The following is an 18,258-nucleotide window of genomic DNA, read 5'->3' on the forward strand; positions in this document are numbered from 1 at the left end:
AGACAACCTACAGAATGAGAGGAGATATTTGCAAATGACGTATCAGATAAAGGGCTAGTTTCCAAGATCTATAAAGAACTTATTAAACTCAACACCAAAGAAACAAACAATCCAATCCTGAAATGGGCAAAAGACATGAACAGAAACCTCACAGAGGAAGACATAGACATGGCCAACATGCACATGAGAAAATGCTCTGCATCACTTGCCATCAGGGAAATACAAATCAAGACCACAATGAGATACCACCTCACACCAGTGAGAATGGGGAAAATTAACAAGGCAGGAAACCACAAATGTTGGAGAGGATGCGGAGAAAAGGGAACCCTCTTACACTGTTGGTGGGAATGTGAACTGGTGCAGCCACTCTGGAAAACTGTGTGGAGGTTCCTCAAAGAGTTAAAAATAGACCTGCCCTACGACCCAGCAATTGCACTGTTGGGATTTACCCCAAAGATTCAGATGCAATGAAACGCCGGGACACCTGCACCCCGATGTTTCTAGCAGCCATGTCCACAATAGCCAAACTGTGGAAGGAGCCTCGGTGTCCATCGAAAGATGAATGGATAAAGAAGATGTGGTTTATGTATACAATGGAATATTACTCAGCCATTAGAAACGACAAATACCCACCATTTGCTTCAACGTGGATGGAACTGGAGGGTATTATGCTGAGTGAAGTAAGTCAATCGGAGAAGGACAAACAGTGTATGTTCTCATTCATTTGGGGAATATGAATAATAGTGAAAGGGAATATAAGGGAAGGGAGAAGAAATGTGGAGGAAATATCAGAAAGGGAGACAGAACATAAAGACTACTAACTCTGGGAAATGAACTAGGGGTGGTGGAAGGGGAGGAGGGCGGGGGGTGGGGGTGAATGGGTGACGGGCACTGAGTAGGGCACTTGACGGGATGAGCACTGGGTGTTATTCTGTTTGTTGGTAAATTGAACACCAATAAAAAATAAATTTATTATTAAAAAAATAAATGGAAAATAAACATGGTTATTACATTTGGAAAGATTACCATAGTTCACAAGAGTTTTTCACAATTACACACGTCTTTAATAAAAGAATTTTCAGAGCCATTTGATTGTATATAGAACATAAATATCTAAGATATAATCCTTATGAGGCACCTGGGTGGCTCAGTCGGTTAAGTGTCTACCTTTGGCTCAGGTCATGATCCCAGGGTCTGGGATTAAGCCCCACATCAGGCTTCCTGCTCAGTGGGGAGCCAGCTTTTCCTGCTGCCTCTGCCCCTGTCCTTGCTTGCATGCTGTCTATCACTCTCCCTCTCTCTCAAATAAATAAGTAAAATCATATATATCCATATATATATCATATGATATATATACATATGATATGTATTATATATATTCCTTATATTCTGTGGTTCCCAAACTTCTTTAATCAGGGGATCCCCTTTTCGTGAAATATTTATTAACAACTGAAGGAATACTCCAGTGTTTATCTGACATGCTTTGAGAAATGCTTGTCCAGGACATCAATCAAGCAGCTATTTAGTGTGTATTTAATATGTGCGAGGACACAAGTTTTATACTTGTGTTTTCATACTTGTAAGTTTTCATACTTGTAAGAACAATATTGTTTAAATACTGAAGACTTTTGAATACTTGATACCTAATACTATGCATTGAGTCCAATTTTCTGCTGTTTGATAGGAGTATATAATTTTTAATTGAAGTAAAGAATAATGAATTAAAAAAAAAGAATAATGAATTTTACTTTGAGGATCTTTTTTTTAAGATTGTATTTATTCATGAGCGACAGAAAGAGAGAGAGAGAGAGAAAGAGAGAGAGAGAGAGAGAGAGAGAGAGAGAGAGGCAGAGGGAGAAGCAGGCTCCATGCAGGGAGCCTGATGTGGGACTCGATCCAGAGTCTCCAGGATCACACCCTGGGCTGAAGGTGGCGCTAAGCCACTGAGCCACCCGGGCTGCCCTGAGGATCTTTTTAATGTTATCATATACTTCTTAAGAAAAATAGAACAACCCTGGCACCATCATAATTTCAAAGCTGGCATTTAAAATTGGATCTTTTAAATAAACTTAAAAAATAAAATTGTGATTTTTTCCCCAAAATGTTTATTTTAGAAAAAAATTGCCTTTTCATCCTTCAATGTATTCAGCATATCAATAATACCAAATTATAACTTCAGTTAACTTACACTAAGATCTTCCTCTCATATTAATATTTAACATAATTTTAAAGTAAAACTCTAAATAATGATAAGTAACATAAACTAACAAAATAAAAGGACATCATTCTTGTGCCCTTCTGTGTTTCTTCCCCCAGAGTGTCTTGTTTTAATTTTTTTCTTTTCATTTATACATTCAAACATTTTCTATTAATGTGTCCTACTATTGTCTTTCATAATCTTTGATACTCTTGAGAATCATTCCAAGTATTTTAAGCATTTTTTTCATATAGATTTTCTAATGTTTAATGTTAAACAGAGTCACTTCTTCCTTTTTAGAGAAAGGCATTTTATGTTGGTGAGGGAAACGACAAAATGGATCCACAGCCTTAAAAATCTCAGAAAGGTAGCTCTCAAAATGTACAACTTGCTAACAAGCATAAAAATGAAGGATGTGCTAAAAGGTCATTTCCACTCTAAGCTTTCATCTGTTCAAAGACTAGCCCTGTGGGAACATGGGGTGTCTTAAAAGACAATAATATTTTGATGATTCCAGGAGTTAGACTGGAAAGGCAAAAAACCTAGGAAACTGCAGTTTCACACCAAATTCACATGGAAGAGGAATTAGAGACATGTTTCAGAACCAATGCAATGTCCTTAAAGCATGGAGATACAAGTTTATTAATAACACTAGGGGCTCGTACTTTCCAGTATGTGGAAAGAAAGTCAATTTAGAGGAATGTTCAACAAAGTGATCAACCAATGCCTGATTTACTGCATTTCAAATCTATTTGATCAAGAAAGGATTTGGCACAAGGCTAATGTGTGCATGTGTGTGCATTGCCTGTTTAAGCTGCCTAACTAATTCATTTATTTTTATGTTGGAAAATTTTCATTTGACTCTATTTAAGCCAGGGAAGGAAGGAGACATAAAAAGAAATGGAACTCTTCAAAAGCAGTGATAGTTATTTTTTTGAATCCCCCTACAATATCATTTTTCCAGTAAATAGAAATGAGAATGTACCAGCTGAGGGTTTCTGTAGCCTGGGTAGAGAAAACTTAAATGAAAAAGTATTGAGTCACCTTCCTTTGAGTTGTATGTTGAAGTTATTTATATTCAGTTACTGCCCTGTATTCAGAATCAGCCTTTTATTTGAACTGTATTCATCACGGAAATGTGATGGCCAAAGTTTTCTTTTTGTCTCAAAAATGGCATGGGGCAGGGAGAGACCATAGAGGAAAGTGTACTCTTCCAGGGCAAAAAATATCTACTCTGCAGGAGGAAATCCCACCATGGGCTATTTATGGTCTTCCATTTAGCGTTTCTCTGCACTCTTCTTTTAAAAACCTATATATCCCTGGATAGAGTTACTCATGCAGACTATAAAATCTGAGAGTGGATGAATTTATGGGATCTGTGTGGGGCAGCATTGGACCACAGAACTAAAACACATAGGAACAAATGACAAAAACAGGGGGAAAATGTCAGAAATAGAAAGTAGAAAAGCAGTAGACAAGGATTTTATTATTCCTAATCCTGGTATGGTATGTATCATTTCTTTAATTAACTCATTGTATAAACTCATGAATGTCCACATTTCCCCCTCCCCCAAAATGAAAGGTGAGATCTCTGTAACCCCAAAGATCATTTTCAGCCAAAAATGTTATGAAATCAGTTTACTTCCTTATATTTCCTGGTTTGAATTCTGCACTGCTCTAATTCACTCTATGAGTTCAGGATGGATGGTAATGTGTGTTCAGATGTTGCCCTGAAGACAGAGCCTGGAGCAGATAGCCCATCAGAGAAGAAAGGTACAGAAATGGCTCATATGAGCCCCTCTCCTTACCTCTAAAACTGAATGACTTAAATTTTGTTACTTTACTAAGAAGAAAGGAATATATCATTTAGAGTCTACTAATAAGCAGGAAGACATACCCTTCAAGCATGTAAAAATTCCCTAGTGGTCTGAAAAAGTTACTGCAGGGTCTAAAGACAGTTTGATACAAGAATATAACATATACACAAGAAGAGCTTGACCCAGTGCTTTGTGAAAGGCTGATCAGCATATTTACACAGAGTGCACAAGTGTAAACCAGTTGATTTTAGCTTTTGTCAGTTTTATTGACACAGTTTTCTCCAGGTTTTTCCTTACCATCACCAATTAGAAAACAACAACTTGTTCATCTCTCTGAAAAATATAGTTTCATATTATAAGAGCAAGTTAAGTTTGAGCAGGGTAATGATGACTTTCTGTAAAGCAAAACTTGGACTAAAGTTAAACAGGAAAGGAAGATTTTTTTTTTAATTTATGATAGTCACACACAGAGAGAGAGGCAGAGACACAGGCAGAGGGAGAAGCAGGCTCCCTGCACCGGGAACCCGATGTGGGATTCGACCCAGGTCTCCAGGATCACGCCCTGGGCCAAAGGCAGGTGCCAAACCACTATGCCACCCAGGGATCCCTAGGAAAGGAAGATTTTATTGAAGGCTATTCCAGTAGGGTAGAGAAGCCAAAGCTCTGTCTGAGCTCAGTTCCGCTAAAACAAGGATTGGAGAGTTTTTAAGGGATGAGGTAGGGAGAGGTGGGTGGGGAAAATTGTAGGCCATCTATATTTGCTAGTTGATCTTACCCCAAAAGAAAGTAATTTTTTCATATTTTCATGACAAGAGATAGTTTTTACAACTTAGAGCAAGGTACACAGTGGGCTAGGGTTCTACTGGCCACAGAAGATATGAGAAAGGGTCAAGAAACACCTGTGAAAGAGGTGGTTCCTAGCCCTTGAGAAAGACAACCTTAAGTTTTAAAACTGGCAGGAGATGGGGTACTTGGGTAGCTCATTCGGTTAAGCCTCTGACTCATGATTTCAGCTCAGGGTCATGGGATTGAGCCCCAAGATGAGCTCCAGGCTCAGTACAGAATCTGTTTCTCTTTCTCTCTGCTCCTCCCCACCCCCAACCACCCTGCTCTGTCTCTCTCTCAAATAAATAAATAAATAAAATCTTAAAAAATAAATAAAATAAAATTGGTAGGGGGCTTTTAAAATGATTTCCATCTGGGGGCAGCCCTGGTGGCACAGTGGTTTAGCGCCACCTGAAGCCCGGGATGTGATCCTGGAGACCCGGGATCGAGTCCCACGTCAGGCTCCCTGCATGGAGCCTGCTTCTCCCTCTGCCTGTGTCTCTGCCTCTCTCTCTCTCTCTCTCTCTCTCTCTCTCTGTGTGTGTGTCTCTCATGAATAAATAAATAAAATTCTTTAAAAAATAAATAATAAAATAAAATAAAATAAAATAAAATGATTTCCATCTCAAAGGGGCAGAGAAAGAATTTACGATTATTACTTCCCTAAAGTAAATGATCTAAGAGAAGAGAGCTCAGGGTTTAGGGGCAGGAAGAAGCCTGTCGATTAGTTGAGCTGAAGGTATTGGAATCTAGTTCAGTCAAACTCCAGATTTTTTCCAAGAATGTCTTTTTTCAAAATCTTAAAGTTATAATCATCACTAACATCAGAAACAAGCTCAGGGGGTTTAGTAAATGCTAGATACTGTGCTATGATTTGGATGTGAAGAAGTATAAAGTGTGGTTGCTCTTCTCAAGAGGCTTTTAGTCTAGAGCATCAGGGGGAAATTAAAAGATTAAATTATCAATACAAGGTAAGTTGATATATTTTAAATACCTAATAAGAACATTGAGGGTCAACTATAGCCAAATTTAAAAAAAAAAAAAAAAAGAAAGAAAGAAAAAGAAAAAAGAAGTATGGCTAGAAAAATCTCTGAGAACTCAACAAGGAAGAGATGAGTCAGGCATGGAAGTGAGATTGTATACATGTGAGGTTATGTTGAATTAAGCTTTTAAAAGGTATTATTTATATGTCATAGGCTCTTTATAAGTATATACTCAACAACAACAAAAACGGGCCAGAATATTCTGGATGTAAGTATAACTGACTTGATTATGGGTTTCAAACTGAGTTCCTGGAACCCTGGAGTTCCATGGAGTACCAGAGCATCACAGAGGAATTCAGATGGGAAAGAGAGCATGGAGTTTTAGTGCTCCTTCCTCACAACATAGTGGCTCTGTTTTCATGTCTTCTACTGGGGGGTGATACGTTTCTCTGGAAAAAAACAGATTTCAGTGCTTTAAGAAGGAGTTGTAAGCTGTAGAAAACATTCCACGTTGAGGAACAATTATGTGCAAAAATAATCTTTGTGGAGATGTTCACATTTGTAATTATGCACCTCTGCTCTACCTCTTTTGCACAATTCTTGCCTTAGGCTGAATAACTAAACATTTTTCCTTTATAATTCATGTCCTACCATGGTATGACGATGCCGTCTTTGGTGGTCTTCTGAGAGGCAGGGATGTGGATAGAGAATGAAAGATATAAGCACAGAGTCTGAAAAATATCAGAGTTATACCTGTAAGTGGGTCATATCCTCAGGGACTTCCAACCCTTATTGGTACAATAAAAGGCAATGGGACCTAGAGAGACCGAGAGGACCTAGAAGTATCGTAATTTAGGCAGCTGCCACCCCACCAGCAACAATTCACAACTGATGTATACTCACACACACTTCATATATGGATTGTGCTGCCAAATAAGCTGAATATAGTAGAAATGTAGCTTAGTATGATGGGAAGCTGTGATGACAGGGCTGGGGCCCTTGGGTCCATGTGCACTTCTCTAGAAATAAAACTTGATTTTCAAAATTCTCAGTGAGATCTAAAGTTATAGGTAAAGGTTTTTAAAAATAGGGTTGGGTTGTTAATAAGTCTACTTATTTTACAATGGTATTTTACTGATATGTCCCAGGGCAAGCAGATTTTGAATATAAGAAGAATTTAGAGAAGAAGAAGAAAAAGAATAATGTGGACACATTGAACATCCCATTGAAAAACTTTGCACCTATCCTGACACTCAGACATTCTCTCAGGGTTTAGGAGAGAAGAGATAAGCCAGGGGCAAGGAAGCAAGTTAATCTTCTTTTACAACTTTTCTTTGGGGAGACACGTGACTGCTTTTGGTTTGAATAATAACCCAGACAAACTGACAAAAACCCATCTAGAAAAATGATCTCAGGCTAGTTTTATTTTCTAAATTCCTTTCTGTTTTTCTGATTTCTAGTATGTTGTTCCTTTCTCCAAAAAAGAGAATGTAAAGCACTAGCTATTTACCAGGAGGCAAAATGAGCAGGTTAATCTCCTTTCTCTCCCACTTCCCTCCCTTATCCCCAGACTCCTTCACTTTACCTGGCTTCTTTTGTGGGAGGTGGTATATTCCTCAAGCAAACTCCAGGCTAGAGTTTCTGCACTGTCTTCATTTAAGTACGGAGGAATGAAAGGAACACACGCCCCAGGAAGTTTAGCATTTCGCCTCTCTTGCTACCAAATATAATTCAAAGCAATGACTGATTCCTAAAGCCTCAGAAGTGCCGAAGCTTTTCAAACTTATGGGTGGCATCTTTCTCTCTGCATCATCATAAACTTCGAACTTTTGCTAAAAGAGCTCACATCTCTTGATTAGAGAACTTGAAACTACAGGGCAAATTATGCTTTATCATCTCAGTTTGGCAAAGCCCAGACCCCCTTACATTCATTCAGAAGAGAGTTTCAGACAACTCTTTTGTAAACAATCTATTTTATAGGTGATTTCAATACTATTTGATGTTGCTGGTTTTGTTTCATGGGTCCTTTTTAATTGGTAGTATTGGCGTCCTGCATTAATTTCCTAATGAAGGTTGCCACTTAAGAAAAATCCAATAAATAATTAACTGGCTGAAATGCAGTTGAGATCTCATTATCTATATGTATTTCAATGGTGCCAGAATTTAGCTTCTGTACAGTGTTCTCTTTCAGCAATGCCTTTAAAGGACCCAAGGTGCTTTTCATTTCGGAGTGCTCATAAATGAAGGACATAGTACCCCTCCCTCTGATTTCCTGAAGTATGGAAAAGACAGCACTTTATGTGTGGAGGTAAAATTCTATATATTCAGAAACAGGGTCTTCTCCAACACAAAAGGCATCACTAAAGAAAAAGTCACCCCCTGTGGCCTTTTCATTTTGGAGAATTGGGTCATGCGGTGTCAACCCTCATTTACTGTCTTTGTAGTGGTCTGGTGGGGTTAGGAATATGCAAGAGATGACTTAAAATAGAAGAAAATAATATTGCTGGTTAATATCTACTTCCTCCAAGTTCCTTTTTGGGTAGGAGATTCTCACAACCTTAAACCCAGGTAATACAAACTTATATAAGAAGTAAGAGAACAGTGAAGAAATTATGGAGCTAAAATAGTAGCAGGCTTTATTAAGCTAAGTCTTTCTTCTTTTTAATGTAATTTTTAAAAGATTTTATTTATTTATTCATGAGAGACACACACACACACACAGAGAGGCAGAGACACAAGCAGAGGGAGAAGCAGGCTCCATGCAAGGAGCCTGATGTGGGACTCAAATCCGGGAACCCAGGATCATGCCTTGAACCAAAGGCAGATGCTCAACTACCAAGCCACCCAGCCATCACTAGCTAAGTCTTTCTTTTTATAAATGGAAGAATCAGGGATGCCTGGGTGGCTCAGCGGAGTTGAGTGTCTGCCTTTGGTTCAGGGCATGATCCTGGGTTCCCGGATTTGAGTCCCACATCAGGCTCCTTGCATGGAGCCTGCTTCTCCCTCTGCTTGTGTCTCTGCCTCTTTCTCTCTGTGTCTCTCATGAATAAATAAATAAAATCTTTAAAAAACTTACATTAAAAAGAAGAAAGACTTGGCTCTCTGCTCCTCCCCATTCGACAGACAGCTGCATCTGTTGGTGCAGTGCCAGCCATGTCCCCGAGACACGATGGTGAAGGTCGGAGTGAACAGATTTGGCCGTATTGGGGGCCTGGTCACCAGAACTGCTTTTAACTCTGGCAAAGTGGATATTGTTGCTATCAATGACCCCTTCATTGATCTCAATTACATGATGTACATGTTCCAGTATGATTCTACCCACGGCAAATTCCACAGCACGGTCAAGGCTGAGAAATAGGAAACTAGTCATCAATGGGAAGTCCATCTCCATCTTCCTGGAGCAAGATCCTGCCAACATCAAAAAGGGTGATGCTGGTGCTGAGTATGTTGTGGAGTCCACTGGAGTCTTCACTACCATGGAGAAGGCTGGGCCTCACTTGAAGGGCGGGGCCAAGAGGGTCATCATCTCTGCTCCTTCTGCTGATGCCTCCATGTTTGTAATGGGCGTGAACCACAAGAAGTATGACAACTCCCTCAAGATTGTCAGCAATGCCTCCTGCACCACCAACCGCTCGGCTCCTCTAGCCAAAGGTCATCCATGACCACTTCGGCATTGTGGAGGGCCTCATGACCACCAGCCGTGCCATCACTGCCACCCAGAAGACCATGGACGGCCCCTCTAGGAAGCTGTGGCGTGACGGCCTAGGGGCTGCCCAGATCATCATCCCTGCTTCCACTGGTGCCACCAAGGCTGTGGGCAAGGTCGTCCCTGAGCTGAATGGGAAGCTCACTGGCATGGCCTCCCATGTCCCCACCCCCAATGTGTCAGCTGTGGATCTGACCTGCCGCCTGGAGAAAGCTGCCAAATATGACGACATGAAGAAGGTGGTGAAGCAGGCATCAGAGGGCCCCCTCAAGGGCATCCTGGGCTACACTGAGGACCAGGTTGTCTCCTGTGACTTCAACAGTGACATCCACTCTTACACCTTCGACGCGGGGGCTGACATTGCCCTCAATGACCACTTCGTAAAGCTCATTTCCTGGTATGAGAATGAATTCAGCTACAGCAACCAGGTGGTAGACCTCATGGTCCACATGGTCTTACTCCAAGGAGTAAGGGCCTCCTGGACCACCAGCCTCAGCAAGAACAAGAGGAAGAGAGAGGCCCTCAGCTGCTGGGGAGTTCCTGCCCCAACTTAATCCCCCAACACACTGAGAATCTCCTGACCTCCAATTTGCATCCTAGACCCCGAGGAAGGGGAGGGGCTTGTGTAGCCCTACCTTGTCATGTACCATCAATAAAGTATACTGTACCCAGACAAAAAAGAGAGAGAGAGAGAGAGAGAGAGAGAGAGAGCTTAGTAAAGCCTGCTACTATTTTAGCTCCTTCATAATTTCTTCACTTGTCTCTTACTTCTTATATAAGTTTATATTACCTGCGTTTAAGGTTGTGAGAATCTCCTACCCAAAAAAGGAACTTGGAGGAAGAAGATATTAACCATTGTTAATTGTTTTCTTCTATTTTAAGTATCTCTTGTATATTCCTAACCCCACCAGACCACTACAAAAACCTGCAAATTTTAATACTGTAAGGATAAATACAAATGAAAACTAAGAGGCTTAATTCTCCTTTTTTAAAACAAGGGAAGATATTTCCTTCCCTTCCCTATTCTTAGTAAAGTCTCTTCTCTTTTAAATACATAAATCTTTTTGAAAACTAGATAGGCTTTTCATCAGCTTTATGACCTAAGAATGTCTTTCTCAAGGACTTTGGAGCCACTTCTTTGAAATATAAATACCAGGGGAGATAGCCCCCCTACCTCCCAGTTTCTCTGGTAGGGTAGGAGCCTAATTTTAGTAAATATGTTGCTCCAAGTTACAAAACTACCCCTGTCATGAAGGTGTAAAGAGTTTCTTTTTCCTCTGGATAAAGTCAATTAGCCAATGCAGATAGTCACTTCAATTACCAGGTGAATTTAGAATAAACTATACATGGCAAATGGTGCTATCAACTTCACTTACTAGAAAACTAGTTATCCTGAAAATATCTATATAGTAGGTTGTATCTGCTTGGCTATATTAAAAGATTAGATGTCTTTCTGTCTTTGCAATGTTTTAGCTGATTTCTTGACATACATCATATTCTGATCTAATACTTATTCAATAATAATACTGTTTTCTTTTTCTGCTAGCTTTTGGAGAGGTTTTCTGGATAGGTTGAAGATTTTATTTTGGATTATATTTCCCCAACAATGCTAACCTATAGTTTAGATAGGTTTAACCTAAATGGAGATAACTAAAAGAGTCATCAATCATTTGTTTCCCATTGACTACAGAAGGCGATACTTGGAATTTACCAGCATTCTTATCTTTCGGGATGTTTTCTCACATTTAATTATTTCCTAACATATTTAGGCTAAAATGTGTCTTTTTATGCATATATTGAAGTTCATCAAACTATGTGGAGACATTTTCATAGTCAACTGAAGTTGGGTTAGTAATTTTCCTTTGTGACACATTGACATTTAAATCCTAACTGAAACATAAACATAACACTAGAGGTAAACACCATTCTTTTAATCACTACTAATTAACTCTACTCTGTCATTTTCTGCAAAAGATGAAATACTGAAAGTACATCCCGAATTCCAATTAATTTTGTGACTAATTGTTGTTATAACTCTGGATAAATTATGGTTCTGCAGTAAATAGTTATGATTTACAAAATTAAAAGACACTATTGAAAGTAGAGACATAAAAAATAGGCAGAAATTTAAAACTATGAAATATTTCATGAATTTCTAGTACACAGATGCTTTATTTACCTAAGTTGTTAAGGTGCTAATCATAATTAATATTAATTGAGTATCTGTGGTATATAGCCTTGTATTGCTTTCTTTTATATTTTCAGCATATTTGTAATAGTGATACTTTTAAAAATTCGTATTTTTCAATGTTATTATGAATATATAATTTTTCCCAAAAGATGTTGCCATCATGTGAAAGAGTTTTAGAATTCCATAGAACCCACCACACATTCTCTTTTGGTATTATCTTTTAACTGATGATGCTCTGGAATCAACTGCTCATTTGTTGAAGCCAAATTAGTCTTTGGGGAACACAAATTCAATGAGGACCACATCTGGCCTATCAGGGGAAATACGGTACAGAATATTACTTTTCATTTAAAGCTCTTTTGAGTGATGCTAAATAATAACACTTTTTAAAAAATCATCTGATTCTTTGACTCTGAAACTGGTAATTCTAACTGAAGACACATAATATCTATGAGTTAGACTCCCCAGAAGTAAGTTGCAGCTATTTTTTTTTTTTGGAGTAGAGTGAAGAAATAAATAAAAGGAAAATTTTTAAGAGCTGCAAAGAAAATGGCAGAGTAATCTTGGTCTTCATGTTCAGACATTTGGAAAACATATATACACATTTGTACAAAATCATATTAGAGAATCCTGTGTGCTCCTTATCCAGCATATAAGGAGCTTGCAAGAAGTCATTCCATTCTAATAATAAATAAAAATCTAATTGAATGGGAAAAAAATCAACAATTTGTCTCAGAACTGTAAGAGAAGGGATAGGTCAAACCAGTGCTTGCAAAATGGTAGAGACAAATAGGCAGATTCAGGGAATCACAACTTGATGGAGTAAAATCCTACATGGAAAAAACTCAGCAAGAATGAGTAGCAGAGTAGGAAACTCTAAACTGTAGATGAGGAATTGCTGAAAGCTTAGTATGGATGAGTAGAAGAGGTAAAAACTCCAGAGGTGCCCAGTCATGCCAGGATGGCCACACACTTTTGTGACTATTAACTCTAGAAAGTTCTACCAGGTTCTCACATTAAATAATGGAAAAAATCCCCTTGGCTTCCAGAAGTGGGGGATGAAAAAGTCATTTTGAAATATGCTGTAGCATTCTGTTATTCTTAACAAGGCCTGCTCTCAAGAAAAACTGCTCTCAAGAAAAACAACCTGGGAGAAAGGAAATACTTAATTGTATTACACTTTAGCCATCCCATCCCACATAGGGGGTTGGGAGAAAAGCACTGGGAAGTATGTATAAAGTTCACAGTCCAGAAGAAGGTCTTACTAAGACATGGAGGCCCAATTATGACATTAAAAATGTGTTCCCTCCCCCACACCTTACAATCATATCAGTAAAGGCCAGTTTACTGGAGTTTCTTTTTCCCAGTACATCATGTCTGGTTTCCAGCATATATTACAAAGCATACTTAAAGACAATGAACACAGGTATAAGATGCATAGCAGGCATTAAAACTAGACTCAGATATGGCAAGGAAGTTAAAATTAGCAGACTGAAAATTTAAATTGTAAGTATCATGCCAACGGCCCTAAAAGAAAAAGTAGACACTATGCCAGAACTGATTGGTAATGCTAGAAAAGAGGCAGAAAATCTTTTTTTTTTTTTTTAAGGGAGAAAATCTAAGAAAGAAACAAAAAGAAAGGCTGGAGATCAAAAACACAGTAACAGAAATGAAGAAGGATTTTGATGGGCTCATTACTGATCACAACTGAAGAAGGAATCTCTGAGTTTGGGGAAATGTCAAGAGAAACTTCTAGGACTGAAAATCAAAGAGAAAAAAAATAAAATGGAAAAATCCAAGCATTATACAACAACTACAGAAGGGTACATTCCTAATGGGAATACCAAAAGGAGAAATGCAAAAAGAACAGAAAAAGTATTTGAAGCAATAATAACTCAGAATTTCCCAAATTAATGTCAGACATCAACCGCAGATCCAGGAAGCCTAGAAAAGCACCAAGAAATATATATATATATATATATACACACACACACACACATATCTTATATTCAAATTTGTCAAATATGACAAAGACAAATCTTGGAGAAGTCAGAAGTAAAAGACAACTTACTTATAGAGGAACAAAGATGAAATTATATCCAGCTTTTCTTTGGAAGCTATGTAAACAGATGGGAGTGGAGGTGATTTTTTTTAAAAGTTGAAGAAAAAACCTCCACCAATCTAGAATTCTGTATCCTGTGAAATCATCCACCAAAAGTAATGGAGAATAAAGTCTTTCTCAGAAAAATAAAAGTTGAGAGAATTTGTTCTTCAAAAAAATATATCTGCCTTACAAGAAATATTAAGAATTTTAATATTTTAGTTAAACCTGCCTTGCAAAAAATACTAGAAGTTTTTCTGAGAGAGGGAAAATTAGATAGGTCAGAAACTCAAATATATTTACAGAAAAACCATTAGAGAAGATATAAGTAAAAGTAACAACTTTTACTTCATTTTATTTTTCCCATTCTTAATCAGTATAACAGATAATAGTTTACTTAAAATAATAATAGCAACAATTTATTTGATGATTATCACATATATAAGTGAAATGAACTACAGAAATATAAAAGATTATAGGGAGGAATTAGGAATTCTTTGTTTTATGAGCTACATGTACTACCTGTGAATTAACATGTTATTATTTGAATTTGGACTTGAATTAGTTACAAATATATATTGCAAACTCTAGGACAACTACTAAAATTTTTTAAGTATAATTTATATGCTAAGAAAGAGAAAATAAATCATATAAAATAGTCAAAATGACAAAATGCATTAAAAAGCATGGAAGATAAAAATAGAAACAGAAGAGGACAATGAACAGAAAACAGTAATAAATGTGGTAAAGATTAATCCAATTATATCAATAATTAGCTTTAACATCAATGCCTGAAAACACCAATTAAGAGACAGAGACTGTCAATAAATCAAAAAACAAGTCTAACTTTATGTTGTCTATAGGAAATACACTTTAAAAGCACAAGCAAGTGAAAAATAAAGATATGGCGTAAACCATCCCATGCTAACAATAAACAAAAGAAGAGAAGAGTAGACATACTAATTGCAAACATAGCACATTTTAGAGCAAAAGAAAAAAAAAAGAATAAAAAAAGAAAACCTATCGTGAATAAAGAGGAACATTAAATAATGATAAAGGGGTCAATTAATCAAGAAAACAGCAATCTTTAATGTGTATGAGTCTCATAATAGAATGTTGAAATATTTGAGACAACTGATAGAACTGCAAAGGGAAACGGATAAGTCTACTCTTATAGCTGGAGACTTCAACATCTCTCCATTAGAAATAGCCAGATTCAGCAGGCAGAAAATATGTAAGGGTATAGTTGAAATCACCAACATCATTAATCAACAGTATATAATTGACATGTATAGGCTACTTCATCCAAGGACAGCAGAAAACACATTCTTCTCAGTGTCACATAAAATATTTATCAAGAGAAAGCACATTCTGTGCCAAAAAGCACATCTTAACACATTTAAAATAATAGAAATCATAGGACATATGTTCTCAGACTAAAAGGGAATTAAACTAGAAATCAATTACAGAAAGATAGCTAGAAAATCCCCCAACACTTAGAGATTAGATAACAAATAAGTCAAAGTAAAAATCTCAAGGAAATTAAAAACTATGTTCAACTAAATTAAAATGAAAATATAATAATAAAACTTGTGGGATGCAGTGAAGGCAATGTTTAGAGGAAAATTTATAACACTGAATGCTTATTAGAAAGGAAAAAGGACTTTAAATCAATAAGCCTCCACCTTAAGAAACTAGAAAAAGTGATAGGAAATTAAATCCAAAATGAGCAGAAGGGAAGAAATAATAAAATAAGAATAGAAATCAATAAAAAAAATCAATAGAGAAATCCAGCAAAATCAAAAGCTAGTTCTTGGGATCCCTGGGTGGTGCAGCGGTTTGGCACCTGCCTTTGGCCCAGGGCGCGATCCTGGAGACCCGGGATCGAATCCCACGTCGGGCTCCCGGTGCATGGAGCCTGCTTCTCCCTCTGCCGATGTCTCTGCCTCTCGCTCTCTCTGTGTGTGACTATCATAAATAAATAAAAAAATAATAAAAAAATAAACAAAAGCTAGTTCTTTGAAAAAATCAATAAAATTGATAAGCAAGTGTCCAGGCTAATTAGGAAAAATAAGAGACAGAAACAAATAGTAATATCAGAAATTAAAGAGGAGACATCACTACAGATTCCACAGATATCATAAGGAGAATACATAATAAAATAAGTGACTCTATACCCATAAATGTGATAATCTAGATGAAATGGATCAATTCCTTAAAATACTCAATCTCCCACAAGTCACATTAAAAAGAAATAGATAATTTGAGTAGGCTTTATCTATTAAATAAATTGATTTGCTGACACATTCCAAAACAGAAAGCATTAAGCCCAGATGGGTTCACTGATGAATTCTACCAAACATCAGAAGATAAATGCAGAGGGAATACTACCTAACTCATTTCATGAGGCCAGCTTTACTCTCATGCCAAAACCAGGCAAAAGCATTGCAAGAAAAGAAAACCATATGTCAATAGAGCTCATGAGATAAATGTAAAAATCCTCAACAAAATATGAGCAAATTGAGCTCAACAATATATAAAAAGAATTATACACCACAACCAAATGAAATTTAGTCCAAGTATGCAAATTTTGTTCAGTTTGAATATTGGTCAAAATAATCCATCACATTAACAAGCTAAAGAAGAAAAATCACATGTTTGTATCAGGAGAGTAGAAAAAGTATTCAACAAATTTTAATACCTATTTGTGATAAAAGGTCTCAGTAGAATAAGAATAGAGGGGAACTTAGTAAACTTGGTAAAGAATATCTGCAAAAAACCTATAGCTTATGTCATAGTGAATAGTGAGAAACCATAGCTTTTTATTAAGATCAGGTACAAGGCAAGAATATTCCCTTTCTGTCTTCTTTTTGTCATCATATGAGAAGTCATAGCTAATGCAATAAGATAGGAAGTGCAAATAACAGATACATGGATTTAGAAGGAAAAGAATAAATCTGTAGATGAAATGATCATCTATATACAAAGTCTAAAAAGAAATATGAAAGAACCAACAAAAGACTCCTGGAGTTAATAAATGACAAGAAGGCTGCAGAATGCAAAGTTAATATACACAATACCATTTATATTAGCACCCCCCAAAATGAAATACTTAGGTGTGAATGTAACAAAATTTGCAACAAAAAAATGCAACAGAATAGGGATGCCTGGGTAGCTCAGTGGTTAAACATCCGACCTTGGCTCGGGGCATGATCCTGGAGTCCTGGGATGGAGTCCCACATCAAACTCTCTGCATGGAGTCTGCTTCTCCCTCTATGTCTCTACCTCTCTCTCTCTGTGTTTCTCATGAATAAATAAATAAAATCTTTTTTTTAAAATGCAATAAAATAGAGAGCCCAGAAATAGATCTACACAAATATAGTGATTTTTAACAAAGGATCAAAAACAATACAGTGAAGGAAAGGTAGTTTTTCAACAAATTGTGCTGGAACAACCAGATATCCAGAAGCAAACAAACAAATAAAATAATGAAAGGAAAGGAAGGAAATCTAAACACAGATCTTGCACCCTTCACAAAAATTAACTGAAAGTGGAGAATAGGCCTAATTATAAAATTCAAAACCATAAAACTTCTAGAAGGTAACTAACATAAGATAAAACCTAGATGACCTTGAGTGTGGGTATGACTTTTTAGATACAACACCAAAGTATGATCTATATAAGAAATAATTGATTGGCTAGACTTCATTAAAATTAAAAACATTTACTCATGAGAAAACAGAGGCAACCAGGATGTCCTTCATGGAGTGAATAGATGGATAGACTGGGGTATATCTAGACAATGGAGTATTGTTCAACAAAAGGGAGAGGTGAGCTACCAAGTCAGAGAGGAACCTTGGATGCACATTGCTAGGTGGGAAAGGCCAGGCTGAATGGGCTGCATATTATGGGTTTCCAACTATGTGACATTCCTAACAGGATAAGGTTATGAGAACAGTGAGGAGTGGTTGCCAGGGCTTGCAGGGAAGGGATGAATAGACAAAGCACAGAAGATGTAGGGGAAAGTGAAGCTCTTCTGTAGGATTCTTTAAGAGCAAATGCATGTTATTGTGTATTTGTTGAGACCCATAGAATGTGCAGCATTAGAAGTGAACTTTAGGTGGTGATGATGTGTCAGCCTCAGTTCAGCAGTTATAACAAAGCTACCGCTCTAATGTTGGCATTTGAACGTGGGGCAGGCTGCACATGTGTGGAGGTAGGAGGGCGGATGGGAAATCTCTGTTCCTTCTGCTCCATTTTGCTACCAAGCAAAAAGAGCTCTAAAAAATAGTCTATTTAAAATTAAAAATCATATATATGGCCTTCTAAAAGTTCAACTTTCTCCAGAATAAGAGAAACGATGCTTTATCCAAGGAATATATATAAGTACATGTATATATATATTATATATATATTCATTTCTTAAAATCACTAAGAC

The 18,258-nt window shown here is 37.2% G+C and overlaps 1 pseudogene; it reads left to right on the top strand.

The window, feature by feature from the left end:
• Positions 1 to 8,991: 8,991 nt before the first annotated feature.
• On the top strand, positions 8,992 to 11,098 carry LOC129516101 (glyceraldehyde-3-phosphate dehydrogenase-like; annotated as a pseudogene).
• The last annotated feature ends 7,160 nt before the right edge of the window (positions 11,099 to 18,258 follow it).

Source organism: Nyctereutes procyonoides, unplaced genomic scaffold, assembly GCF_905146905.1.
Source record: "Nyctereutes procyonoides isolate TBG_1078 unplaced genomic scaffold, NYPRO_anot_genome, whole genome shotgun sequence".
Classification (NCBI taxonomy): domain Eukaryota; kingdom Metazoa; phylum Chordata; class Mammalia; order Carnivora; family Canidae; genus Nyctereutes; species Nyctereutes procyonoides.